Source organism: Melozone crissalis, unplaced genomic scaffold (genome assembly GCF_028551555.1).
Source record: "Melozone crissalis strain CALT ecotype California unplaced genomic scaffold, PUWL_Pcris_2 ptg000032l_1, whole genome shotgun sequence".
In the NCBI taxonomy this organism is placed as follows: domain Eukaryota; kingdom Metazoa; phylum Chordata; class Aves; order Passeriformes; family Passerellidae; genus Melozone; species Melozone crissalis.
The window spans coordinates 2,807,376-2,835,062 of NW_026535810.1; the positions used below are offsets into that span (position 1 = coordinate 2,807,376).

General features: G+C 49.5%; 1 protein-coding gene and 1 pseudogene across 1 annotated transcript in view; both read right to left on the bottom strand.

Moving 5' to 3' along the window:
* LOC128940156 (M1-specific T cell receptor alpha chain-like) overlaps positions 1-27,687 on the bottom strand; it is a 272,849-nt gene that overhangs the window by 151,086 nt on the left and 94,076 nt on the right. The window lies entirely within an intron of this gene.
* On the bottom strand, positions 6,316-10,513 carry LOC128940158 (T cell receptor delta constant-like; annotated as a pseudogene).

Sequence of the window (27,687 nt, forward strand, 5' to 3'; positions counted from 1 at the left end):
CAGCCCTCCCTCCAGTGTCTTTTAGTGCCACCCAGCCAGAGGGACATTTCCTGCACCTGCCATTGCCTGACAAGAGCCCTGGAGAGCAGCTGCAGGAAAGAAATGCTGAGAGATCTGTCTTCCCCATCTGCTGGTTTTTGGTTCACTCTGCTGCAGACCTACTCCAGGGTGGGTCTTGCTCCACAGTAATATATTGCTGCGTCGCCTGGGCTTGCTGTCAAGAGCTGCAGCGTGGTCCGGGAACTGTCCCAACTTCCCTTAAAGCGATCTTGGAAACCTTCTCCATAGGTATCTGCACCGTCTACATAAATCCATTCCAAAGAGCCCCGTGGGCCCTGACGGTACCAGTACATGTAGTAGTTGCTCATAGAGTCTCCCTTCATGCTGCACTGAAAGGTGAATTCATCTCCCTCTCGCACGGTCACTTCCCTGGGCTGCTGCTCCAAGGCCACCTGGCCAGTGACTGCTGCAGAGAGCAAGAACGAGCCACAGTCACTGCAAGATGCAGCAAAGGTCAGAGCAATGCCTGTGGGGCTTTGGACTGGCACTGGACCTGTGGGAGGACAAAATCCTCCTCTTGGAAGCCAGCTGACACAGATGGGCAGAGCTGGTGGTAGCTAGCAAGGCTCACAAGGAAGGAGAGAACACATTTCCCTCCATCCTTTTCCCCAGTCCGACAGGAAGCATTTTCTCATTTTTCCCAAAGAAGCTAGAAGGATATACACCATGGGGCAATAAATCCCTTTGTCCTTGCTAAGACAGGATGGTGAGGCACCCACTGTCCTGTCCCTGAAGCTGCTCTGGGTGAGCAGAGCAAAGCCAAAGGGCTGTCGCAGGCAGTGGGGCTGTGCCCTGTGCTGCCATGGCCCAGCTGCTCTGTGCCAGAGGGGCCGCAGTGCCCCAGGAGCAGTGTCCAGTGCCAGGGCCAAGCGCTGGGCCCCGAGATCTGAGTGCAGCAGGGAGGTGCCCTGCGTGTGCCCAGGCTGCAGAGCAGGCAGCTGGCACGGAGGTGCCCAGCTCAGAGGCACCAGAGGAGCAGGGCTGCTCTCCCCGTGCTCCACAGGCATGGCTGGGCAGCTGGAGCCGGGGCACAGCTGCGGCTGCAAGCGCTCAGCACGGCTGCCCAGAGCCCTGCAGAGCCCAGGCCCACGCTCAGCTCCTGGGGCCAGCAGCCCTTGCCTGCACTTACCTACAATGGGCAAGAAGCCCATGCACAGGGCACTCCACATGGCCAGGCCCGCTCTCAGTGGCCTCTCTGCAGCTTCTCTGCGCCTGCACAACAGCTCTGCCCACACCTGCCCTGCCTGGGCCTCTGCCACTGCTCTCAGGCCCAGGCCCTGCTGGTCCCTCCCTCTGCCTGTGACAGCACTCATGGGGAGAGGTGGGGCACCAGGAGCACAGCTTGAAGCTCTTGCTGCCCTCCTGGCTGTCTCTCACCCTGCCTGGTCCCCATCTTTCTATGAAACTCCTGCCACAGTCACACTTTGTGTGATCCTGTGAAAGAGCCTCAGGCTTGATTTGGAGTGGCTCAGTGGGAACTCTAAATTGGGAAATTCCATTCCTAAACCCCAACAGCCTCCCTTGGCATCCAGTGTGGGGCATGAAGGGTTGAGATAAGAACAGATCTGCCCCGAGTGGGCTGCAGACCAATCTGATCTCAGCATTAGTTGTATCAGGTATGGAGCCATTGGTGCCAATGTTGCTGGGGCTGTTCCTGTGACTGTGGGACCTAACCCTGTGGATGTTCCCATATGAGCTTCCCATGATGATATTGTGCAGGGCTGTGGGCACTGAGAAGGGGATTGGGGAGGAAGACAGAAACTCTCAGCCTCTGGAGGTGGCTCCTCTGAAGGGTTAGAGAAAGATAGTGTCCCAGGGATGATCTAGTAGTGCTCCCATGTACTGCCCTGGCTAGACAATCTGTTATCCACCAAAATAATACTGTGTGTGCACAGTGCCTGTAAGAGGTGTCCACTTAACTAGGGCTGGGGTATCTCTAGTCCAGACACGTTAAAAGGTAAAACGGCTGAGAGCCGCGGAAAGCGGCAGAGGAGAAATGAGTCTGTGTTGGACAGGAGCCCTGGCAATGTGCACTAAACGCGCACTTCCCCAAACTGCAGCCTCTGCAGTTCCCAGCACAGATCCACCTGCACTATCAATGGCACCAGCCCTCCCAGCAGCCCTCCCTCCAGTGCCTTTTAGTGCCACCCAGCCAGAGGGACGTTTCCTGCACCTGCCATTGCCTGACAAGAGCCCTGGGCAGCAGCGGCCCGAAAGATCTGTCTTCCCGCTTTGTTGGTTTTTGGTTCACTCGGCTGCAGAGCTGCTCCAGGGTGGTGCTGCTCCACAGTAATACATTGCTGCATCCCCTAGCTCTGCTGCCAGGAGCTGCAGTGTGAAGCTGTTCTTGGAGCTCTGCACTCTTCCCTTAAAGCGATCTTGGAAACCATCTCCATAGGTACCAGCAAAGCTCTCGTAAATCCATTCCAGAGAGCCCCGTGGGCCCTGACGGTACCAGTACAGGATGTAGTTACTCATACGATCTCCCTTCATGCTGCACTGAAAGGTGAATTCATCTCCCTCTCGAATGGTCACTTCCCTGGGCTGCTGCTCCGAGGCCATCTGGCCAGTGACTGCTGCAGAGAGCAAGAATGAGCCACAGTCACTGCAAGATTCAGCAAAGGTCAGAGCAATGCTAGTGGGGATTTGGAGTGGCACTGGACCTGTGGGAGGACAAAATCCTCCTCTTGGAAGCCAGCTGACACAGATGGGCAGAGCTGCAAGGCTCACAAGGATGGAGACACCACATTTTCCTCCATCCTTTACCCAGTCTGACAGGAAGCTTTTTCTGATTTTCTTCAAAGAGGCAGGAAGGCTTCACACAATGGGGCAATAAATCCCTTTGTGCTGGCCAAGACAGGATGGTGAGGCACCCACTGTCCTGTCCCTGAAGCTGCTGTGGGTGAGCAGAGCAAAGCCAAAGGGCTGTCGCAGGCAGTGGGGCTGTGCCCTGTGCTGCCATGGCCCAGCTGCTCTGTGCCAGAGGGGCCGCAGTGCCCCAGGAGCAGTGTCCAGTGCCAGGGCCAAGCGCTGGGCCCCGAGATCTGAGTGCAGCAGGGAGGTGCCCTGCGTGTGCCCAGGCTGCAGAGCAGGCAGCTGGCACGGAGGTGCCCAGCTCAGAGGCACCAGAGGAGCAGGGCTGCTCTCCCCGTGCTCCACAGGCATGGCTGGGCAGCTGGAGCCGGGGCACAGCTGCGGCTGCAAGCGCTCAGCACGGCTGCCCAGAGCCCTGCAGAGCCCAGGCCCACGCTCAGCTCCTGGGGCCAGCAGCCCTTGCCTGCACTTACCTACAATGGGCAAGAAGCCCACGCACAGGGCACTCCACATGGCCAGGCCCGCTCTCAGTGGCCTCTCTGCAGCTTCTCTGCGCCTGCACAACAGCTCTGCCCACACCTGCCCTGCCTGGGCCTCTGCCACTGCTCTCAGGCCCAGGCCCTGCTGGTCCCTCCCTCTGCCTGTGACAGCACTCAGGGGGAGAGGTGGGGCACCAGGAGCACAGCTTGAAGCTCCTGCTGCCCTCCTGGCTGTCTCTCACCCTGCCTGGTCCCCATCTTTCTGTGAAGCCCTCTCCATACTCACACTTTGTGTGATCCTGGGAAAGAGCCTCAGGCTTGATTTGTGGCTCAGTGGGAACTCTAAATTGGGAAATTCCATTCCTAAACCCCAACAGCCTCCCTTGGCATCCAGTGTGGGGCATGAAGGGTTGAGATAAGAACAGATCTGCCCCGAGTGGGCTGCAGACCAATCTGATCTCAGCATTAGTTGTATCAGGTATGGAGCCACTGGTGCCAATGCTGCTGGGGCTGTTCCTGTGACTGTGGAACCTAACCCTGTGGATGTGCCCATATGAGCTTCCCATGATGATATTGTGCAGGGCTGTAGGCACTGAGAAGGGGACTGGGGAGAGGATGGAAACTATCAGCCTCTGGAGGTGGTTCATATGAAGTGTTAGAGAGAGATACTTGGGATGATCTAGCAGTGCTCCTAGGCAGGTCGAACCCCATGGCCAGAGAGTATTTGTCATCAAAATAAAACCATGTGTGCACAGTGCCTGTTAGAGGTGTCCACTTAATGAGGGCTCGGGTGTCTCTACTCTGTCTAGTTGCAGGTTATGTTTCAGTACAGGTCACGAAAGCGTAATTTCCCTGGTTGTCAGAGGCTTTGGCATAGACAGGAATCAACAAAGACCCTCATCTACAGAAATCCCAGATTTGACATCTATTGTATCTATTTTCAAAGCTTTCCTTTGGAAAGACAGACATTCCCAGGAGCTTTGCACTCGCCAGTCCTGAATAGTTTTGCAGGGGGAAGATCAGGTTCCTATTACTTCAGTTCAGACCATATCTGCTGACTGAAATATAAGGCAAAGAGAGAAAGAGAACTTGCCTTACAGTCAGGTAATTAACCATACACCTTTTGAGTTTCTGTTGGTGTTAGATCTAATTTTGTCAGGAAGTTTATAGGATTTTGTGGCACATAAGAGATAGGTCAGATTATAACTAGCAGATGGTGTAATATGATTATTACATTGCATTTTTAATGTGATATAAGAAAACTGGAGGTTTCAGTGGTACAAAAACATGCTTAGTGTTGCCCATTCTCATGGTGTTCTTCACTGTGTTTTCCCATGTAACCTCTTGGAGAAAGCTTTATTCTTTCAGCATGCTTTTAATGTTGTCTGCCACTGGAGAGAGCTCTCACCATTTTGACTTGATCAGCAGGACAGATGTCAGCTACCACACTGCATGTTAGAGATTCAAGTCATTACTTTATTCTGGCGAGGAGGTGGAAGTGAAATAATTTCATCCACACATTGATCAGGTTGTGCAGAGAAAATCCTTCTATCCCACAATGTTTTCACTGGAGTTTTCTTGTGCTTCTCCAGTCAAAACCCAGGGAAATTCATTAGTTCAATGCTCATTGCTGCCAAGTTCCACAGTTTGTAGTGTTTGGCGTTTTATTGATCACTACATGTTTGATGTTATTTTAGTTCTCAGTCTTGGTTCTCTCCTCGACCTTTTCCCAGACCAGGTGTCTCTGACCATGCCAGGGCTGATGTTTGGAGCTGATGTTCATTAATGCTCATTATCTTTTGTGTATCTTCTGTGGTGCTCCCAGTCTGCTGAGATGTTTTACATGTCTGCTGAAATTTCTTTATATACTTTTAGTCAGGAGTTTTGCTCACCTTTGCCCAGGGGAAAAGGAACTGAAATTTCTTTTCAAAGGACTGTTCCAGCACTCCATGCCTGAGGGTGTGAGCTGAGCAAGCTCAGTGCAGCAGCCCTTGCTGTGGCCTGTGCAGAGGCTCTCTCGAGGGCTGCAGGAGCTCAGGCAGGGGCACCAAAGCCTTCTCTCCCCTTCAGGATGTGGTTACCTTGTGTTTTCAAAAGCAGGGGAGGGTTCATGCTGCCTGGTGTGACTGAGTCAGAAATGGTGACCACAGCATCCTGCCTGTAGCCTGTGAGAGGGGCATGAGCTGGGGAAGGTGTGGGCTGGGCTCTGTTAGGCAAGAGCCAAGTTGCTATGGAAACTATCACTCCATCAAACCACCCCAAATGATTTTCTGGTGGCCCCTTCCTCCTGTCCCTGAATGCAAAACAGCAGCAGGGTTTCTTCTCTGCTGACAGGAGCATTTTCCTCCCTCGTGCCTTCAGCAAGGACTCTCCTCACTGAGGCTCCTGAATGTGCCAGAGACATTTCCCTGCACAAAGTCTGCAAAAGACAAATTCAGCCAACAGGAAATCTGCAATATCAAAGCTGTGTTTCTGACCCCAGTGGCCTTTTAGGGTAGTTAGATTTCAGCAAGTTCCATCCTAGTGCCAGAAGAAAAAGCACAGAAACCCCACAGCATTTTGTGCTCGCACAACTTTATTTTTGTCACTATTACAGGAACCTAAAATGCACATGCAAGAAATTTGGCAGAAGAAATACAGGTTTAATCAAGAAATGAACATTATCTAGTTGAATGAAATCATTTCAGATTCTGCGCAGCTCTTCTTATCTGCAATACACACTTTGAGTATTGAAATTATCTAAAACCCTAAGCTACAAATGGCAGCTCCTGGGCTGGAATTCCCTCAGCAGTGCTGCTCCAGTTCCACAGGCAGTAACACAACATGCCTGGGAAAGGTGCTTTTCAAAGGCCATCTATCTGCAGTGAGCACTGGAGTTTTCAAAGCTACTGAAGCAGGCTGGACACTGGTGTGCAAATGGCAGAAGAGTGGGGAGATCTACTGAGGATGAGGATAAATCCACTCTCCTCAGTGTTCAGAGGAGAGGAAACAGCAAAAGCAATTAAAACTCTTGAGTGTAAATCAGCTGGCCAGGCAGGAGTGCAGAGTGTTGCATGTCTTCAGGGGAAGGTGCTGCCTTGTGTCCTGGCTGGTCTCTGTCAGCAGCTCTGGCCCTGCTTGTTCAGCCCCCTTGTGCTGCTGGTTCACGTTCTTTCCTGCTCTTCTTTGGGTTCATTCCCCATGTCTGGAAGAGCAAAGGGAGGTTTAAAGTACATTTAATGAAATGGGGCCTCTGAACCAGTGTTTGAGAGCTGTGAGCTCCCTTACCTCAGAAAAGAAACAACTTGATGCTCATGAGGGCATTGAAGGCGATGCTCTTTGCCAGCAGGACTCTCAAACCCAGCACAGCCATGGACAGCATGTTCACTCTCTGCCCTCCAGCATCTGCTCCGTGACCAGAAAAGAGGGGAGACATCATGGTCTGGGTTTTGGTGCTGTGATCTTGGCAGAAAGTGGAAAATCCACAGGTGAGAGTTTCAGGGAAAGGAAGAGCAGCAAAGGAACAGCTGAGAGAGAACATGGCAACAACAGGGGAGCAACCTTGGAGCAGCAGCCAGTGTCTGGTGAATGTGTTGTGTTCTGAGTCCTCTGTCCTGGAGAAAACACATTTCCATGCCTTTATCCCCCAGAGGGCAATGCAACTTCACATCCTGTTTGGGTAACTCACCTTGTGCTGAGGTGTTTGTGCTGTTGCAAACTCTCTCATTGGCCCCTAACTCTGTTCTGGTGCTGTTTGCTTCCCCAAATACTGTTATTGGTTCTTCAGCCTCCTCTTCAGTAGCATGATAAAGAAAAGGCAATTTAAACTATATTCACCATTTATACAGGATAATAAATAAAAATGTGTAGATCACATTTCTCATAGAAAATCAGAGGAACGTACTGACTGGGCCTCGGCTGGTCAGGATTAATTCTGACATTAATATGAGGAGACAAGTGCTCCATGCAGTTGCAGGAGACAGAAAAATTCCTGCATTGTTTTGTTTTACTATTTGAATGACATTGAGGACTAAAAGAGAAAACATGCCAAATATAACAATTTATTAAATTAACAAACCCTCACAACACACCCCATCTTTAACTTTGTGTTCAAATTGAAAGGACTGTTCCAGACTGTGCTGCAGGAGGTTGCCTGCTATAGGCTTGAATATTCTGTCATAAGGAAATTCCCATTTTAAAGAAATAGATTGTGTCTTTCTTCTTCTCCCCAGAAAAGTATCTCAAAGTATTTTCACAGTTGAAAAACCATTTCTTTTAAATGCTTTGAAACATCTTTCAGCTCTCCCTGCTGAAATCCCAAATGTCTTTCTGATTTCTGCTGGCTGCCCAGGGCAGTGCTGTCCAGAAGGAGAATACCAAGCCCCACAGGCCACTGTCTCCAGAAAGGAGTGACAGCTGTGCCCCCAAACTGTACCTGGCTCTGCTGTTATCGTGCGGTCGGGGAATTTGGCCATGCAGGTCACCTCTGTGTCTTTTGTCACCCTGACCACTTTAATTGCATTGTACAACCCCTGTGACGTCAAAATGGATGGGCTCTGTTCATAGACCACCTCCTGAGAGGGCATCTCCAATCTGATGTTCTTTGTAGTGGAGTTCCTTGCCAAACAAGCTGCTTTCCCAGAGCTGCCACCTCCTTCCAATTTCTTTGATTTCATCACAATGACTTGAGGGTCAGAAGTGTTTGAAATGTCTGAAAAGAAAAGCAAGGTTTGGACAGGATTGATTTTATTGCAGGCTTGCCTGGGTTCTGAGTGACCCAAAATTCACATGTACACCATATGTGACTAATTTTTAACATTCTCATTTACTGTCTTTTATGACATTATTCCTTGGCACTAGATAAGTAACAAAAGAAGGTTGCTTGAACTTGCAACCAGCTGTCTTATATGAAAACTATTGGTGTCATAATAGTATAGTTGCCAACAAATAATTCTGGTACCGTAATTTGTTTATTAGAGAAAATATCCTTCTCTCTAGGTCAGGACACAAGTGGAGATTCAAGGGTGATCTCAAAAACCAATGTCAGGATTTAACTCCGATTAGCAATTTGGATGAGACTAAAACCATGGAACTGAAGGGAATCCTCCAGCAGCCTTCCTTGCCAGAAAGGGCTCAGCTTATGAAAATCTGTCTGACACATCCACAAAGATGGACATGTCTGCTTTGACAGGAGCATCCTGAGGGGTCTCTTGGGTAAAGAGAGGTGCATGAGGCTTTTCATTTGGCAGGGTGTCTGCCTTGCAGGTGGGTCAAGAGATCCCCCAGCTCTAACATTTTGTTCATCCCAGGGTACTGATGGAAGTTTGATCAAGGAGCTCTGATTTTACACCCTTTCCCCATCAGCCCTGTGCCACTGCTGAGGAACTGAGGTGAAAGACAAATCGTGCTCTGCCACAACTTCATGGGTCAGCTCTCCTGATCAAACAGGCAGAACTATACACTGTGCACACCTCCAGCCACCAGACACCCAACAGAAATCCAACACTGCCTTCCCAGGTGTTCCACCAAGCATTGGCCAGAGCCTGTCAACCCTGTGAGTTCTGTGTTCTCTGAGAAGGGCTTTTCATGTGGTCTCCCCTCCAGGCTTTGCAAACAGCCAGAACACAACCAGGCTGTCTCTCTGCAATAGCTCCCTGGGCAGGATCTTCAGCAAGCAATAACGCACACAGTGCAACTGTAGTTCAGAGAGCAGAAGATCTGTTTTATCTGACCCCAGAAGGCTCACCGGAGTCCCACTAGTTTGCATTCCCTGACAGTACAGCCATGAATTCCTACCACTGCTTGTTCTGTAAGGGATTAATCTTTTATGTTTATGTTCAAATTTATTTGAATAAAAGGGGGAGGTTGCTCACATCCTGGAAACTTAGACTTCACCATATTTAATATTTCAGCAGAATCAAAAGGGACTTTGATACTTTTTGTTCAATGTCTTTTACTACCAAACATAATTCCAGAGGTTCTGTGAAGCTCTGAAAGTATCGTGTCATTTGTTAGAAAAAGAAAATCATTGAACAGCAAAGAAAGAAGAGGTCTTTCTGCAGAATGGTAAATTTACATTGCTTTGTCCCTTTGGAATTAGAAGTGCAGTAAGATTATTCCCAAATACACATTTATTCCCATGCAACATATCCTACAGACATGGAGAGATATTAGGCAGCACCCAAGGCAGTCCCACGTCTTTCTGAAGGGAGAGTAGGAGGTTTTAATGGTGTAAAATAACGTGGGACATTCTTGCCGCACTTTAAAGACATGCAGACTTCTGAAAGCAAAGCAACAATTCCTGAGGGATGCACCTGATACTTTAGGGTCACAGTAATCAATTTCAAAAACCCCTCTGCCACCCCAACATTCACATTTCCCTAGAATCGCTTGGGGTGTCCTGCACCTTTATTGTTCATCACAGAACTCCAAACAAATACAGAAATAAGTAACGCTGCTTATAATCCCTCCTCCACACTGGTCTTTTTAGAACCGACACAACCTGGGAGCCAATTGACTTTCATTCTGGGAGTTCTTGGATATGAGGCACTTGTGAGAATTTTAGCCCAAGGCTATTTCACCTCCTTCCTGCTCTGTCCCCAGGGCAGTGGAATGCCTTACCTGGGGACACTGTCAGTGTGGTGGTGCCAGTGTCAAACCAGAACTTCTCCTACCAGGAGTTACAGATCTGTCTCAAAACTCCTCATCCTGGGAGCTCCTCACTGAGCTCTGCATTCCTGCCCCAAGTCAGTCAGTGCAAGCCTGCTGGAGAATTGGACACTGCACAGCAAATTTGGGCCAGAGTGCTGCCCAAAGTGGGAATAAGTTATCACAGGCTAAGCAGTGCCCTGCTGGTATTTGGGGATCATGGAATAATGGTGCTGTGCAGAATCAGCCCAGATGTTCCTGGAAAGCTTGCTGAGCAGATCCAAGCTGAGGGTTTGGCTTGAAAGCCCGGCTGGAGAGTGAGTGCATTCAAGGGATTATTGCAGCTGAAAATTCTTTCTGTCAACCCAAACCTTTAAATTCCCTTGTTCTCCCACACATCAATTTTAAATGGAGTTTTAGGAATAAAAAATGTCACTTACTTGGTTCAACTGTGAGAGTCGTCCCTGGTCCAAATATAAGCTTAGCTATCACACACTGCTAAGGCTTATTCCAATAACTCACTCTTTTCTCATGATGTTCAAAAGTAAACAGGTGATGAAAAGCTATTCGTTCTAATTATCCCTGGGTGGAAGTCCATGAGAGGATCCAGAGGGAGATTTACTTGCAAAACTGGAAAGGGAAAAAATGTAAATGGAATTGTTCGATGATTTCAAAAAGCTTGATTGAGTATAGAACTTTCAACTTCCCCCTTTCTTCCAACTTTTAGAACCTCCATGAGCTTGTTTTTGTATCGAGGATACAAGGAAATATAGGAAGAATGTTGTTCTTCTCTTCTTAATCCTTAGAGTCACGTCTCCTTTATTTCCCAACATTTGTCACCTTCTTTCCCTCTTTTTGTTTTTGTACAGGTCCCTATGCTGTTTATATCATTGTGGTAACCCCAGCCCAATCCACAGTGATATATTTCATACCAAAAAGTGTCTCTGTCCCACTACACAGAATATTGGATTATACAAGCAGTCACATGACATCTTCAGTGGTTTGAGACCAAACGCACCACATAAAGAAACACCACATGGCTTTCAAGGAGGGATCTCAAATAATATCAGAGAGGTTGAATTGTAAATGAGAAAGTGAGTATTATGTGACACCTATGAAGTGTGTGGTGGAGTTTAGGTTGATAGAAAGCAGAAAAATAATCAGTAACTCTGGTGTTCTTTCAGAGCATTTCTTACAATGCAGTCTAATTCCCCTACTTCTCTTCTTGTAGGTACTAGTGGTCGTATGAACAGAGTTCTAGGATGTAGCACGCCTACTCTGGGGGTGATGGGAGGAACGGATTAAAAACAGAATACGCAGGAGGGTCATAAATTGCTGAAGTGACCTTCCAGCTGGGAATTACCCTTGACAGCCCAGGGTGAACTGCATCCAGGGATCCTCTAACATGAACCAAGTTTACATGCCAGTGTCTCTCCTTGCCTCTGCCTGGCTGATGCTCAGGGATTCGCTCAGTGTTAAGGACACTGAAATAAATGTACACTGAATGTGTCTGTGGCTGTTCCATCTGCTGACAGTGCTGCCTAACATAAGTGATTGTGGCTGTCCTACTTTGAAAGACAGATGTCTGCCAAGGAAGGCGGGAACCTCTCTTGGAATGGAGAATATGATCCCCTTCCCTCCATATTAATATAACTTTGAAATAAAGGGGCTTTCAAGAAAAGATGTGGGAAGAGGAATAAAAGTTTTTTACTAATATGTGTATGTATAACACTCCAAGCAAACAACAGCAGCAGCAACAAACAGAACCGGACACCCGGGCCCGGCCTCTCTCGGCCGCAGGCGCTTTTCCCTTTGGTGCCGTTCCGGGCACAGCCAGCAGGGGCGCTGCTGGCTCCCGGCCGGGCAGGGCGAGTACGATCATTCCCCCGCGCCAGCAGGGGGGGCTGTGGCGGAAGCTCGGCCGACCCTGCATATGTGTAATGGTGGGTGGGCAGGCGGGAGAGATGGAGATGGGGCTCCATTTACAATCCCACAGGAGCAGCCGGTCCCGGTGTGTTTCTCCCTTGCAAAAACCAAATGCCAGTGCTGGGGGACAGCGAGGGATTCGTGTGACAAATTTTCCTGCCAGCAATTTCTCATCTATACTAAATGCACACAGATCTCCCAGGCTCTCCTTATAGGTCAGCTCTTCCCTCCCTTGTGTTTATGGCCTTTCATTGCATTTGTTCCCCTCTGCCCATGTCCTTCCCAGGACTGCGAGCTCGGCAGGGGACACACTGGTCCTCAGTCCCAGCAGTGCTGAGCTGAAGAGGATTCCTCCCCAGTGAGGAAGGAGTCAGGACAACAGGCCAGGAGGCTGCACGGACAAACGAGGCTGGGAAAACGTGGGCCCAGTGCTGAATGGGATGGGGACCAGGTGACAGAGGATATGGGACAGGCTGAGGTCCTGAATGCTTTATTCACCTCAGGCTTCAGCAGCCAGATCAGCCTTCAGGAATTTCATTTCCCACAGCCCAGGAGGAGAAATATGTACCCTTGCACAATTCATGTCACTGAGACTTTCTCTAGGGCATAATAAAAGGATCTGTGCAGAAGGTTTCCAGGGAAAGCAGTGCTGGGAGCTCCACTGAATGAAGAATGCACAACATCCACTCTCTCCTCACCTAGCAAGACCCTTTGTCTCACTGTAGAATGCTGTCAATGTGGCTAAGCCAAATTCCCACTTCTCAAAGCCATGCTGACTGTCCCTGAGGAAAAAGGGCTGGGAGCCAAGTAAAGGCACAGAGTTGAAATAAGGCTGTGTTGGACAGGAGCCCTGGCAACATGCACTAAACCTGCACTTCCCCAAACTTCAGCCTCTGCAGTTCCCAGCACAGATCCTCCTGCACCATCAATGGTACCAGCCCTTCCAGCAGCCCTCCCTCCAGTGCCATTTAGTGCCACCCAGCCAGAGGGAGGTTTCCTGCACCTGCCATTGCCTGACAAGAGCCCTGGGGAGCAGCTGCCAGAAAGAAATGCTGAGAGATCTGTCTTCCCCATCTGATGGTTTTTGGTTCACTCTGTGGCAGAGCTGCTCCATGGTGATTCTTGCTCCACAGTAATACGTTGCTGCATCCCCTAGCTCTGCTGCCAGGATCTGCAGTGTGGTCCTGGGATTCTCCACAATTCCCTTAAAGCGGTCTTTGAAACCTGCTCCATAGTCATCCTCTTCCTCGTAAATCCATTCCAGAGAGCCCCGTGGGCTCTGACGGTACCAGTTCATGTAGTACCTGCTCATATCACCTTCCTTCATGCTGCACTCAAATATGAATTCATCTCCCTCTCGCATGGTCACTTCCCTGTAGTTCTGCTCCAAGGCCACCTGGCCAGTGACTGCTGCAGAGAGCAAGAACAACCCACAGTCACTGCAAGATGCAGCAAAGCTCAGGGCAATGCTGGTGGGGCTTTGGACTGGCACTGGACATGTGGGAGGACAAAATCCTCCTCTTGGAAGCCAGCTGACACAGATGGGCAGAGCTGGTGGCAGTTAGCCAGACTCTCAAGGAAGGAGACACCACATTTCCCTCCTTCCTTTTCCCAGTCATACAGGAAGCTGTTTCTGATTTTCCCCAAAAACACAGGATAGATTTACACCATGGGACATTAAATCCCTTTGTCCTTGCCAAGACAGGATGGTGAGGCACCCACTGTCCTGTCCCTGAAGGTGCTGTGGGTGAGCAGAGCAAAGCCCAAGGGCTGTCGCAGGCAGTGGGGCTGTGCCCTGTGCTGCCATGGCCCAGCTGCTCTGTGCCAGAGGGGCCGCAGTGCCCCAGGAGCAGTGTCCAGTGCCAGGGCCAAGCGCTGGGCCCCGAGATCTGAGTGCAGCAGGGAGGTGCCCTGCGTGTGCCCAGGCTGCAGAGCAGGCAGCTGGCACGGAGGGGCCCAGCTCAGAGGCACCAGAGGAGCAGGGCTGCTCTCCCCGTGCTCCACAGGCATGGCTGGGCAGCTGGAGCCAGGGCACAGCTGCGGCTGCAAGCGCTCAGCACGGCTGCCCAGAGCCCTGCAGAGCCCAGGCCCGCGCTCAGCTCCTGGGGCCAGCAGCCCTTGCCTGCACTTACCTACAATGGGCAAGAAGCCCACGCACAGGGCACTCCACATGGCCAGGCCCGCTCTCAGTGGCCTCTCTGCAGCTTCTCTGCGCCTGCACAACAGCTCTGCCCACACCTGCCCTGCCTGGGCCTCTGCCACTGCTCTCAGGCCCAGGCCCTGCTGGTCCCTCCTCTGCCTGTGACAGCACTCAGGGGGAGAGGTGGGGCACCAGGAGCACAGCTTGAAGCTCTTGCTGCCCTCCTGGCTGTCTCTCACCTGCATGGTCCCCATCTTTCTGTGAAGCCCTCTCCATACTCACACTTTGTGTGATCCTGTGAAAGAGCCTCAGGCTTGATTTGGAGTGGCTCAGTGGGAACTCTAAATTGGGAAATTCCATTCCTAAACCCCAACAGCCTCCCTTGGCATCCAGTGTGGGGCATGAAGGGTTGAGATAAGAACAGATCTGCCCAGAGTGGGCTGCAGACCAATCTGATCTCAGCATTAGTTGTATCAGCTATGGATCTACTGGTGCCAATGCTGCTGGGGCTGTTCCTGTGGCTGTGGGACCTAACCCTGTGGATGTTCCCATATGAGCTCCCCATGATGATATTGTGCAGGGCTGTGGGCACTGAGAAGGGGATTGGTAAGGGGAGAGAAACTCTCAGCCTGTCAAAAGTTAGAGAAAGATACTGTCCCACGGAAGATCTAGTAGAGCTCCCAGGTAGGTGGAACCCCATGCCCAGAGACTCTGTCATCAAAATAAAACTCTGTGTGAGCAGTGCTGTTAGAGGTGCCAATGTAATCAAGGCTGGCGTGTCTCTACTCTGTCTCCTTGCTGGTTATGTTTCAATACAGGTCACAAGAGAGGAATTTCCCTGATTGTCAGAGGCTTTGGCATAGACAGGAATCAACTAAGGCCCTCACCTATCAGAAATCCCAGAATTGACATCTATTTTCAAAGCTGTCCTTGGAAAGACAGACATTCCCAGGAGCTTTGCACTGCTCAGTCCTGAATGGTTTTGCAGGGGGAAGATCAGGTTCCTATTACTTCAGTTCATACCATATCTGCTGACTGAAATATAAGGCAAAGAGAGAAAGAGAAATTGCCTTACAGCCAGGTAATTAACCATACTCTTTTTGAGTTTCTGTTTGTGTTAGATCTAATTTTGTCAGGAAGTTCATAGGATTTTTGGGCACAAAATAGATAGGTCAGATTGTGCCTAGCAGATGCAGGAATATGATTATTACATTGCATTTTTAATGTGGCATAAGAAAACTGGAGGGCTCAGTGGTACAAATAGATGTTTAGTGTTGCTCATTCTCAAGGTCTTCTTCTCTGTGTTTTCCCAGGTAACCTCTTGGAGAAAGCTTTATTCTTTCAGCATGCTTTTAATGTTGTCTGCCACTGGAGAGAGCTCTCACCATTATGACTTGATCAGCAGGACAAATATCAACTACCACGCTGCATGTTTTAGAATCAAGGCATTACTTTATTCTGGCTAGGAGGTGCAACCTAAATAATTTCATCCACACATTGCATGGGTTGTGCAGAGAAAATCGTTCCATCCCACAGTGTTTTCAGTAGAGTTTTCTTGTACTTCTACAGTCAAATTCTAGGGAAATAATTGGTTCAAAGACCATTGGTCCCAAGTTCCACACTTTGTAGTGTTTGGTTTTTTATTGATCACTACATGTTTGATGTTTTTTTGGTTCTCAGTCTTGGTTCTCTCATCGATCTTTTCCCAGACCAGGTGTCTCTGACCATGCCAGGGTTGGTATTAGGAGCTGATGTTCATTAATGCTCATTATCTTTTGTGTATCTCCTGTGCAGCTCCCAGCCTGCTGGGATGTTTTTATATGTCTGCTGAATTTTCTTTTATATATACTTTTAGTCAAGGGTTTTGTTCACCTTTGCCCAGGGGAAAAGGTGTAGTGAGAGTCCTATGTATTGGGTAAGTGGGTCCTAGCTATTCTAAAAGAGCCACAGCCGCTGCCCAACTAAGGACTTCGCAGCTGTGACTCATTTAGAATAGCTAGCACCCACCTATCCAATACATAGGACTCTCACTATATTTCCCCATTTTTCTATTATTCAAATACAATATAGATGTTCAAGTACAATATATGCATTGTTCAAGTACAATATATGCATTTCCTTACAATACATGTTTTATCCCAAGATTCAATGGCCTCGTACACCACACAAGTACAATATACACATTCCCCCATGACTCAAAGGTCATGTACAACACACACAGCTTCTTGCTCAAAGGCCATTTCTCGCAGCTCCTGGCTGCCACAGCTCCTTGATTCAATAGCTATGTTCTTCTGCTTAACTTCCACAGCTCTCAGGCGGCTACACCTATCTTCAACAGCTCTTCAGGCTGCTACAGCTCTAAGGCTGCATACCTCCATCATGTCAGGGTCATCAATTGTTGTTATCTTACTGTATTTCATATTTCCAGAGTCCCATACTGCAGTTATTATAGTCTTAAAGTCCATACCTACTAGCTGTTTTTCTACCACACAGCGCTTCTCTGCAGCACAGCTCCTCATGGCTTCACAGGGACTCCTGCAGGGCTCTCAGCCCACCCGTTTTATCCCAGTTATCTTTACGAGCCACAGCTGCTGCCCAACTAAGAACTTCGCAGCTGTGACTCATTTAGAATAGCTAGGACCCACTTATCCAATACATAGGACTCTCACTACAAAAAGGAGCTGAAGTTTCTTTTCAAAGGACTTTTCAGCACTCCAGGCTTGAGGGTGTGACCTGAGCAAGCTCAGTGCAGCAGCCCTTGCTGTGGCCTGTGCAGAGGCTCTCTCGAGGGCTGCAGGAGCTCAGGCAGGGGCACCAAAGCCTTCTCTCCCCTTCAGGATGTGGTTACCTTGTGTTTTCAAAAGCAGGGGAGGGTTCATGCTGCCTGGTGTGACTGAGTCAGAAATGGTGACCACAGCATCCTGCCTGTAGCCTGTGAGAGGGGCATGAGCTGGGGAAGGTGTGGGCTGGGCTCTGTTAGGCAAGAGCCAAGTTGCTATGGAAACTATCACTCCATCAAACCACCCCAGATTATTTTCTGGTGGCCCCTTCCTCCTGTCCCTGAGTGCAAAACAACAGCAGGGTTTCTTCTCTGCTCACAGGAGCATTTTCCTCCCTCGTGCCTTCAGCAAGGACTGTCCTCACTGAGGCTCCAAAATATGCCAGAGACGCTTCCCTGCACAAAGTCTGCAAAAGACAAATTCAACCAACAGGAAATCTGCAATACCAAAGCTCTGTTTCGATCCCAGTGGGCTTTTAGGGTAGTTAGATTTCAGCAAGTTCCATCCTACTCCCAAAAGAAAAAGCACAGAAAACCCACAGCAGTTTGTGCTCGCACAAGTTTATTTTTCTCCCTACTACAGGAACCTAAAATGCACATGCAATAAATTTAGCAGAAGAAATACAGGCTTAATCAAGAAATGAACATTATCTAGTTGAATGAAATCACTTCCGATTCTACACAGCTCTTCTTATCTGCAATACACACTTTTAGATATTGAAATTATCTAAAACCCTAAGCTACAAATGGCAGTTCCTGGGCTGGAATTCCCTCAGCAGTGCTACTCCAGTTCCACAGGCAGTAATACAACATGCCTGGGAAAGGTGCCTTTCAAAGGCCATCTATCTGCAGTGAGCACTGGAGGTTTCAAAGCTACTGAAGCAGGCTGGACACTGGTGTGCAAATGCCAGAAGAGTGGAGGGATCTGCTTAGCAGGAGGATGAGGATAAATCCACTCTCCTCAGTGTTCAGAGGAGAGGAAACAGCAAAAGCAATTAAAACTCTTGAGTGTAAATCAGCTGGCCAGGCAGGAGTGCAGAGTGTTGCATGTCTTCAGGGGAAGGTGCTGCCTTGTGTCCTGGCTGGTCTCTGTCAGCAGCTCTGGCCCTGCTTGTTCAGCCCCCTTGTGCTGCGGGTTCACGTTCTTTCCTGCTCTTCTTTGGGTTCATTTCTCATGTCTGGAAGAGCAAAGGGAGGTTTAAAGTACATTTAATGAAATTGGGCCTCTGAACCAGTGTTTGAGAGCTGTGAGCTCCCTTACCTCAGAAAAGAAACAACTTGATGCTCATGAGGGCATTGAAGGCGATGCTCTTTGCCAGCAGGACTCTCAAACCCAGCACAGCCATGGACAGCATGTTCACTCTCTGCCCTCCAGCATCTGCTCCGTGACCAGAAAAGAGGGGAGACATCATGGTCTGGGTTTTGGTGCTGTGATCTTGGCAGAAAGTGGAAAATCCACAGGTGAGAGTTTCAGGGAAAGGAAGAGCAGCGAAGGAACAGCTGAGAGAGAACATGGCAACAACAGGGGAGCCTAGGGTCTCTCTCTGTTGCTTTTTGCTTCCTTGGGCTTGTGAGTAACTGCAGGAGCAACCTTGGAACAGCAGCCAGTGTGTGCTGAATGTATTGTGTTCTGAGTCCTCTGCCCTGGAGAAAATACATTTCCATGCCTTTATCCCCCAGAGAGCAATGTAACTTCATAGCCTGTTTAGGTAACTCACCTTGTGCTGAGGTGTTTGTGCTGTTGCAAACCCTCTCACTGGCTCCTGACTCTGTTCTCGTTCTGTTTCCTTCCCCAAATCCTGTTATTGGTTCTTCAGTCTCCTCTTCTGTAATGTGATAAAGAATAGGCAGTTTAAACTATATACACCATTTATACAGAATATACAAAATGTTTAGATGACATTTCTCATAGAAAATCAGAGGAACGCACTGACTGGGCCTCAGCTGGTCAGGATTAATTCTGACATTAATATGAGGAGACAAGTGCTCCATGCAGTTGCAGGAGACAGTAGAATTCCTGCATTGTTTTGTTTTACTATTTGAATGACCTTCAGGACTAAAAAAGCAATCTCACCAAATATAATAATTCATTTAGTTAAAAAACCCTCACAACACACCCCTCCTTTAACTTTGTGTTGGCATTCAAAGGGCTGTTCCAGATTGTGCTGCAGGAATTTTCCTGCTATAGGCTTGAATATTCCATCATAAGGAAATTCCCATTTTAAAGAAATAGATTGTGTCTTTCTTCTTCTCCCCAGAAAAGTATCTCAAAATATTTAAACAGTTGAAAAAGCCATTTCTTTTAAATGCTTTGAAACATCCTTCCCTGCTCTACCTGCTGAAATCCCAAATGTCTTTCTGATTTCTGCTGGCTGCCCAGGGCACTGCTGTCCAGAAGGAGAACACCAAGCCCCACAGGCCACTGTCTCCAGAAATAAGTGACAGCTGTGCCACCAAACTGTACCTGGCTCTGCTGTTATCGTGCGGTCATCGAATTTGGCCGTGCAGGTCACCTCTGTGTCTTTTGTCACCCTGACCACTTTAATTGCATTGTACAACCCCTGTGACGTCAAAATGGATGGGCTCTGTTCATAGACCACCTCCTGAGAGGGCATCTCCAATCTGATGTTCTTTGTAGTGGAGTTCCTTGCCAAACAAGCTGCTTTCCCAGAGCTGCCACCTCCTTCCAGTTTCTTTGATTTCATCACAATGACTTGAGGGTCAGAAGTGTTTGAAAAGTCTGAAAACAAAAGCAAGGTTTGGACAGGATTGATTTTATTGCAGGCTTGCCTGGGTTCTGAGTGACCCAAAATTCACATGTACTCCATCTGTGACTAATTTGTAACATTCTCATTTACTGTCTTTTATGTCATTATTCCTTGGCATTAGACAAGTAACAAAAGAAGGTTGCTTGAACTTGCAACCAGCTGTCTTATATGAAAACTATTGGTGTCATAATAGTATAGTTGCCAACAAATAATTCTGGTACCGTAATTTGTTTATTAGAGAAAATATCCTTCTCTCTAGGTCAGGTCACAAGTGGAGATACAAGGGTGATCTCAAAAACCAATATCAGGATTGAACTCAGATTAGCAATTTGGATGAGACTAAAACCATGGAACTGAAAGGAATCCTCCAGCAGCCTTCCTTGCCCGAAAGGGCTCAGCTTATGAAAATCTGTCTGACACATCCACAAAGATTTATGCGTCTACTTTGTCAGGAGCATCCTGAGGGGTCTCTTGGGTAAAGAGAGGTGCATGAGGCTTTTCATTTGGCATGGTCTCTGCCTTGCAGGTGGGTCAAGAGATCCCTCAGCCCTAACATTTTGTTCATCCCAGAGTACTGATAGAAGTTTGATCAAGGAGCTCTGATTTTACACCCTTTCCCCATCAGCCCTGTGCCACTGCTGAGGAACTGAGGTGAAAGCCAAACCGTGCTGTGCCACAACTTCATGGGTCAGCTCTCCTGATCAAACAGACAGAACTATACACTGTGCACACCTCCAGCCACCAGACACCCAACAGAAATCCAACACTTCCTTCCGAGGTGTTCCACCAAGCATTGGCCAGAGCCTGTCTGTCCTGTGAGTTCTGTGTTCTCAGAGAACACCTTCTCTGAGAAGGGCTTTTCAGGCTTTGCAAACAGCCAGAACACAACCAGGCTGCTTCTCTGCAATAGCTCCCTGGGCAGGATCTTCAGCAAGCAATAACGCACACAGTGCAACTGTAGTTCAGAGAGCAGAAGATCTGTTTTATCTGACCCCAGAAGGCTCACCGGAGTCCCACTAGTTTGCATTCCCTGACACTACAGCCATGAATTCCTACCACTGCTTGCTTCTGGAAGGGATTAATATTTTATGTTTACGTTCAAATTTATTTGAACAAAAGGGGGAGGTTGCTGACATCCTGGAAACTTTCACTTCAACACAATAAGTATTTCAGCAGACTCAAAAGGGACTTTGATACTTTAGGTTCAATCTATTTTACTACCAAACATAATTCCAGAGTTTCTGTGCAGCTCTGAAAGTATCCTGTCATTAGCTAGAAAAAGAAAGTCATTGAACAGCAAGGAAAGAAGAGGTCTTTCTGCAAAATGGTAAATTTGCATTGCTTTGTCCCTTTGGAATTGGAAGTGCAGTGAGATTGTTCCCAAATACACATTTATTCCAGTGCATCATATCCTACAGACATGGAGAGATATTAGGCAGCACCCAAAGCAGTCCCACGTCTTTCTGGAAGGAGAGCAGGAGGTTTTAGGGATGTAAAATAATATGGGACATTCTTGCCACGCTTTAAAGACATGCAGACCTCTGAAAGCAAAACAGAAATTCCTGAGGGATGCACCTGATACTTCAGGACCACAGAGATCAATATCAAAAACCCCTCTGCAACCCCAACATTCACATTTCCCTAGAATAGCTTGGGGTGACCTGCACCTTTATTGTTCACTGCAGAACTCCAAACAAATATAGAAATAAGTAATGCTGCTTATAATCCCTACTCCACACATTGGCCTTTTCAGAACCCACACAACCTGGCGGCCAATTGCCTTTCATTCCAGGAGCTCTTGGATATGAGGCACTTGTGAGAAGTTAAGCCCACGGCTATTTCACCTCCTTCCTGCTCTGTCCCCAGGGCAGTGGAATGCCTTACCTGGGGACACTGTCAGTGTGGTGCCAGTGTCAAACCAGAACTTCTCCAACCAGGAGTTACAGATCTGTCTCAAAACTCCTCATCCTGGGAGCTCCTCACTGAGCTCTGCATTCCTGCCCCAAGTCAGTCAGTGCAAGCCTGCTGGAGAATTGGACACTGGACAGCGAATTTGGGCCAGAGTGCTGCCCAAAGTGGGAATAAGTTATCACAGGCTAAGCAGTGCCCTGCTGGTGTTTGAGGATCATGGAATAATGGTGCTGTGCGGAGTCAGCCCAGATGTTCCTGGGAAAGCTTGCTGAGCAGATCCAAGCTGAGGGTTTGGCTTGAAAGCCTGGCTGGAGAGCGAGTGCATTCAAGGGATTATTGCAGCTGAAAATCCTTCCAGTGAACCCAAACCTTTAAATTCCCTTGTTCTCCCCCACATTAATTTTAAACGGAGTTTTAGGAATAAAGAAATGTCACTTACTTGGTTCAACTGTGAGAGTCGTCCCTGGTCCAAATATAAGCTTAGCTATCCTCACACTGCTAAGGCTTATTCCAATAACTCACACTTTTCTCATGATGTTCAAAAGTAAACAGGTGATTAAAAGCCATTAGTTCTAATTATCCCTGGGTGGAAGTCCATGAGAGGATCCAGAGGTAGATTTACTTGCAAAACTGGAAAGGGAAAAAATGTTAATGGAATTGTTCGGTGATTTCAGAAAGCTTGATTGAGTATAGAACTTTCAACTTCTCCCTTTCTTCCACCTTTTATAACCTTCATGAGCTCTTTTTCGTATCCAGGATACAAGGAAGTACAGGAAGAATGTTGTTCTTCTCTTCTTAATCCTTAGAGTCACCCGTCTCCTTTATTTCCCAACATTTGTCACCTTCTTTCCCTCTTTTTGTTTTTGTACAGGTCCCTATGCTGTTTATATCATTGTGGTAACCATAGTCCAAAGCACAGTGATATATTTCATTACAAAAACTATCTCTGTTCCACTACACAGAATATTGGATTATACAAGCAGTCACATGACATCTTCAGTGGTGTGCGACCAAACAAACCACATAAAGAAACACCACATGGCTTTCAAGGAGGGATCTCAAATAATATCAGAGAAGTTGAGTTGTAAATGAGAACGTGAGTATTATGTGACACCTATGAAGGGTGTGGTGGAGTTTAGGTTGATAGAAAGCAGAAAAATAATCAGTAACTCTGGTGTTCTTTCAGAGCATTTCTTACAACGCAGTCTAATTCCCCTACTTCTCTTCTTGTAGGTACTAGTGGTCGTATGAACAGAGTTCTAGGATGTAGCACGCCTACTCTGGGGGTGATGGGAGGAACGGATTAAAAACAGAATACGCAGGAGGGTCATAAATTGCTGAAGTGACCTTCCAGCTGGGAACTACCCTTGACAGCCCAGGGTGAACTGCATCCAGGGATCCTCTAACATGAACCAAGTTTACATGCCAGTGTCTCTCCCTGCCTCCACCTGGCTGATGCTCAGGGATTCCCTCAGTGTTAAGGACACTGAAATAAATGTACACTGAATGTGTCTGTGGCTGTTCCATCTGCTGACAGTGCTGCCTAACATAAGTGATTGTGGCTGTCCTACTTTGAAAGACAGATGTCTGCCAAGGAAGGCGGGAACCTCTCTTGGAATGGAGAATATGATCCCCTTCTCTCCAAATTATTATAACTTTGAAATAAAGGGGCTTTCAAGAAAAGATGTGGGAAGAGGAATAAAAGTTTTTTACTAATATGTGTATGTATAACACTCCAAGCAGACAACAGCAGCAGCACCAAACAGAACCGGACACCCAGGCCCGGCCTCTCTCGGCCGCAGGCGCTTTCCCCTTTGGTGCCGTTCCGGGCACAGCCAGCAGGGGCGCTGCTGGCTCCCGGCCGGGCAGGGCGGGTACGATCATTCCCCCGCGCCAGCAGGGGGCGCTGTGGCAGAAGCTCGGCCGACCCTGCATGTGTCTAATGGTGGGTGGGCAGCCAGGAGAGACGGAGATGGGGCTCCATTTACAATCCCACAGGAGCAGCCGGTCCCGGTGTGTTTCTCCCTTGCAAAAACCAAAGGCCAGTGCTGGGGGACAGCAAGGGATTCGTGTGACAAATTTTCCTGCCAGCAATTTCTCATCTATACTAAATGCACACAGATCTCCCAGGCTCTCCTTATAGGTCAGCTGTTCCCTCCCTTGTGTTTATGGCCCTTCATTGCATTTGTTCCCCTCTGCCCATGTCCTTCCCAGGACTGCGAGCTCGGCAGGGGACACACTGGTCCTCAGTCCCAGCAGTGCTGAGCTGAAGAGGATTCCTCCCCAGTGAGCAAGGAGTCAGGACAACAGGCCAGGAGGCTGCACGGACAAACGAGGCTGGGAAAACGTGGGCCCAGTGCTGAATGGGATGGGGACCAGGTGACAGAGGATATGGGACAGGCTGAGGTCCTGAATGCTTTATTCACCTCAGGCTTCAGCAGCCAGATCAGCCTTCAGGAATTTCATTTCCCACAGCCCAGGAGGAGAAATATGTACCCTTGCACAATTCATGTCACTGAGACTTTCTCTAGGGCATAATGAAAGGATCTGTGCAGAAGGTTTCCAGGGAAAGCAGTGCTGGGAGCTCAACTGAATGAAGAATGCACAACATCCACTCTCTCCTCACCTAGCAAGACCCTTTGTCTCACTGTAGAATGCTGTCAATGTGGCTAAGCCAAATTCCCACTTCTCAAAGCCATGCTGACTGTCCCTGAGGAAAAAGGGCTGGGAGCCAAGTAAAGGCACAGAGTTGAAATAAGGCTGTGTTGGACAGGAGCCCTGGCAACATGCACTAAACCTGCACTTCCCCAAACTTCAGCCTCTGCAGATCCCAGCACAGATCCTCCTGCACCATCAATGGTACCAGCCCTTCCACCAGCCCCTCCCTCCAGTGCCTTTTAGTGCCACCCAGCCAGAGGGAGGTTTCCTGCACCTGCCATTGCCTGACAAGAGCCCTGGGGAGCAGCTGCCAGAAAGAAATGCTGAGAGATCTGTCTTCCCCATCTGCTGGTTTTTGGTTCACTCTGCTGCAGAGCTGCTCCATGGTGATTCTTGCTCCACAGTAATACGTTGCTGCATCCCCTAGCTCTGCTGCCAGGATCTGCAGTGTGGTCCTGGGATTCTCCACAATTCCCTTAAAGCGGTCTTTGAAACCTGCTCCATAGTCATCCTCTTCCTCGTAAATCCATTCCAGAGAGCCCCGTGGGCTCTGACGGTACCAGTTCATGTAGTACCTGCTCATATCACCTTCCTTCATGCTGCACTCAAAGATGAATTCATCTCCCTCTCGCACAGTCACTTCCCTGTAGTTCTGCTCCAAGGCCACCTGGCCAGTGACTGCTGCAGAGAGCAAGAACGACCCACAGTCACTGCAAGATGCAGCAAAGCTCAGGGCAATGCTGGTGGGGCTTTGGACTGGCGCTGGACATGTGGGAGGACAAAATCCTCCTCTTGGAAGCCAGCTGACACAGATGGGCAGAGCTGGTGGCACTTAGCAGGGCTCACAAGGAAGAAGACACCACATTTCCCTCCTTCCTTTTCCCAGTCATACAGGAAGCTTTTTCTGATTTTCCCCAAAAACACAGGATAGATTTACACCATGGGGCAATAAATTCCTTTATCCTTGCCAAGACAGGATGGTGAGGCACCCACTTTCCTGTCCCTGAAGCTGCTGTGGGTGAGCAGAGCAAAGCCAAAGGGCTGTCGCAGGCAGTGGGGCTGTGCCCTGTGCTGCCATGGCCCAGCTGCTCTGTGCCAGAGGGGCCGCAGTGCCCCAGGAGCAGTGTCCAGTGCCAGGGCCAAGCGCTGGGCCCCGAGATCTGAGTGCAGCAGGGAGGTGCCCTGCGTGTGCCCAGGCTGCAGAGCAGGCAGCTGGCACGGAGGTGCCCAGCTCAGAGGCACCAGAGGAGCAGGGCTGCTCTCCCCGTGCTCCACAGGCATGGCTGGGCAGCTGGAGCCGGGGCACAGCTGCGGCTGCAAGCGCTCAGCACGGCTGCCCAGAGCCCTGCAGAGCCCAGGCCCACGCTCAGCTCCTGGGGCCAGCAGCCCTTGCCTGCACTTACCTACAATGGGCAAGAAGCCCACGCACAGGGCACTCCACATGGCCAGGCCCGCTCTCCGTGGCCTCTCTGCAGCTTCTCTGCGCCTGCACAACAGCTCTGCCCACACCTGCCCTGCCTGGGCCTCTGCCACTGCTCTCAGGCCCAGGCCCTGCTGGTCCCTCCCTCTGCCTGTGACAGCACTCAGGGGGAGAGGTGGGGCACCAGGAGCACAGCTTGAAGCTCTTGCTGCCCTCCTGGCTGTCTCTCACCTGCATGGTCCCCATCTTTCTGTGAAGCCCTCTCCATACTCACACTTTGTGTGATCCTGGGAAAGAGCCTCAGGCTTGATTTGGAGTGGCTCAGTGGGAACTCTAAATTGGGAAATTCCATTCCTAAACCCCAACAGCCTCCCTTGGCATCCAGTGTGGGGCATGAAGGGTTGAGATAAGAACAGATCTGCCCAGAGTGGGCTGCAGACCAATCTGATCTCAGCATTAGTTGTATCAGCTATGGATCTACTGGTGCCAATGCTGCTGGGGCTGTTCCTGTGGCTGTGGGACCTAACCCTGTGGATGTTCCCATAGGTGCTCCCCATGATGATATTGTGCAGGGCTGTGGGCACTGAGAAGGGGAATGGGGAGAGGACAGAAACACATTTAGCCTCTGGAGGTGGCTCCTCTGAAGGGTTAGAGAAAGATAGTGTATGAAGGATGATCTAGTAGTGCACCCAGGTACTGCCCTGGCTAGACAATCTCTTTTCCACCAAAATAAAACTGTGTGTGCACAGTGCTTGTTAGAGGTGTCCACTTAATGAGGGCTGGGGTATCTCTACTCCAGACAGGAAAAAAGGTGAAAGGGCTGAGAGCCATGGAAAAGGGCAGAGAAGAAATCAGGCTGTGCTGGACAGGAGCCCTGGCAACATGCACTAAATCGGCACTTCCCCAAACTTCAGCCTCTGCAGTTCCCAGCACAGATCCTCCTGCACCATCAATGGCACCAGCCCTTCTTGCAGCCCTCCCTCCAGTGCCTTTTAGTGCCACCCAGCCAGAGGGAGGTTTCCTGCACCTGCCATTGCCTGACAAGAGCCCTGGGCAGCAGCTGCAAGAAAGAAATGCTGAGACATCTGTCTTTCCCATCTGTTGGTTTATGGTTCACTCTGCTGCAGAGCTGCTCCAGGGTGGTTCTGCTCCACAGTAATATGTTGCTGCATCCCCTAGCTCTGCTGCCAGGATCTGCAGTGTGAAGCTGTTCTCGGAGCTCTCCACTCTTCCCTTAAAGCGATCTTGGAAACCATCTCCATAGGTATCTGCAAGGCTCTCGTAAATCCATTCCAGAGAGCCCTGTGGGGCCTGACGGTACCAGTACAGGATGTAGTTGCTCATATCATCTCCCTTCATGCTGCACTCAAATCTGAATTCATCTCCCTCTCGCACGATCACTTCCCTGGGCTGCTGCTCCAAGGCCACCTGGCCAGTGACTGCTGCAGAGAGCAAGAACGAGCCACAGTCACTGCAAGATCCAGCAAAGGTCAGGGCAATGCTGGTGGGGCTTTGGAGTGGCACGTGGCATGTGGTAGGACAAAATCCTCCTCTTGGAAGCCAGCTGACACAAATGGGCAGAGCTGGTGGCAGCTAGCAAGGCTCACAAGGAAGGAGACACCACATTTCCCTCCTTCCTTTTCCCAGTCACACAGGAAGCATTTTCACATTTTCCCCAAAGAAGCCAGAAGAATATACACCATGGGGCATTAAATCCCTTTGTCCTTGCCAAGACAGGATGGTGAGGCACCCACTGTCCTGTCCCTGAAGCTGCTGTGGGTGAGCAGAGCAAAGCCAAAGGGCTGTCGCAGGCAGTGGGGCTGTGCCCTGTGCTGCCATGGCCCAGCTGCTCTGTGCCAGAGGGGCCGCAGTGCCCCAGGAGCAGTGTCCAGTGCCAGGGCCAAGTGCTGGGCCCCGAGATCTGAGTGCAGCAGGGAGGTGCCCTGCGTGTGCCCAGGCTGCAGAGCAGGCAGCTGGCACGGAGGTGCCCAGCTCAGAGGCACCAGAGGAGCAGGGCTGCTCTCCCCGTGCTCCACAGGCATGGCTGGGCAGCTGGAGCCGGGGCACAGCTGCGGCTGCAAGCGCTCAGCACGGCTGCCCAGAGC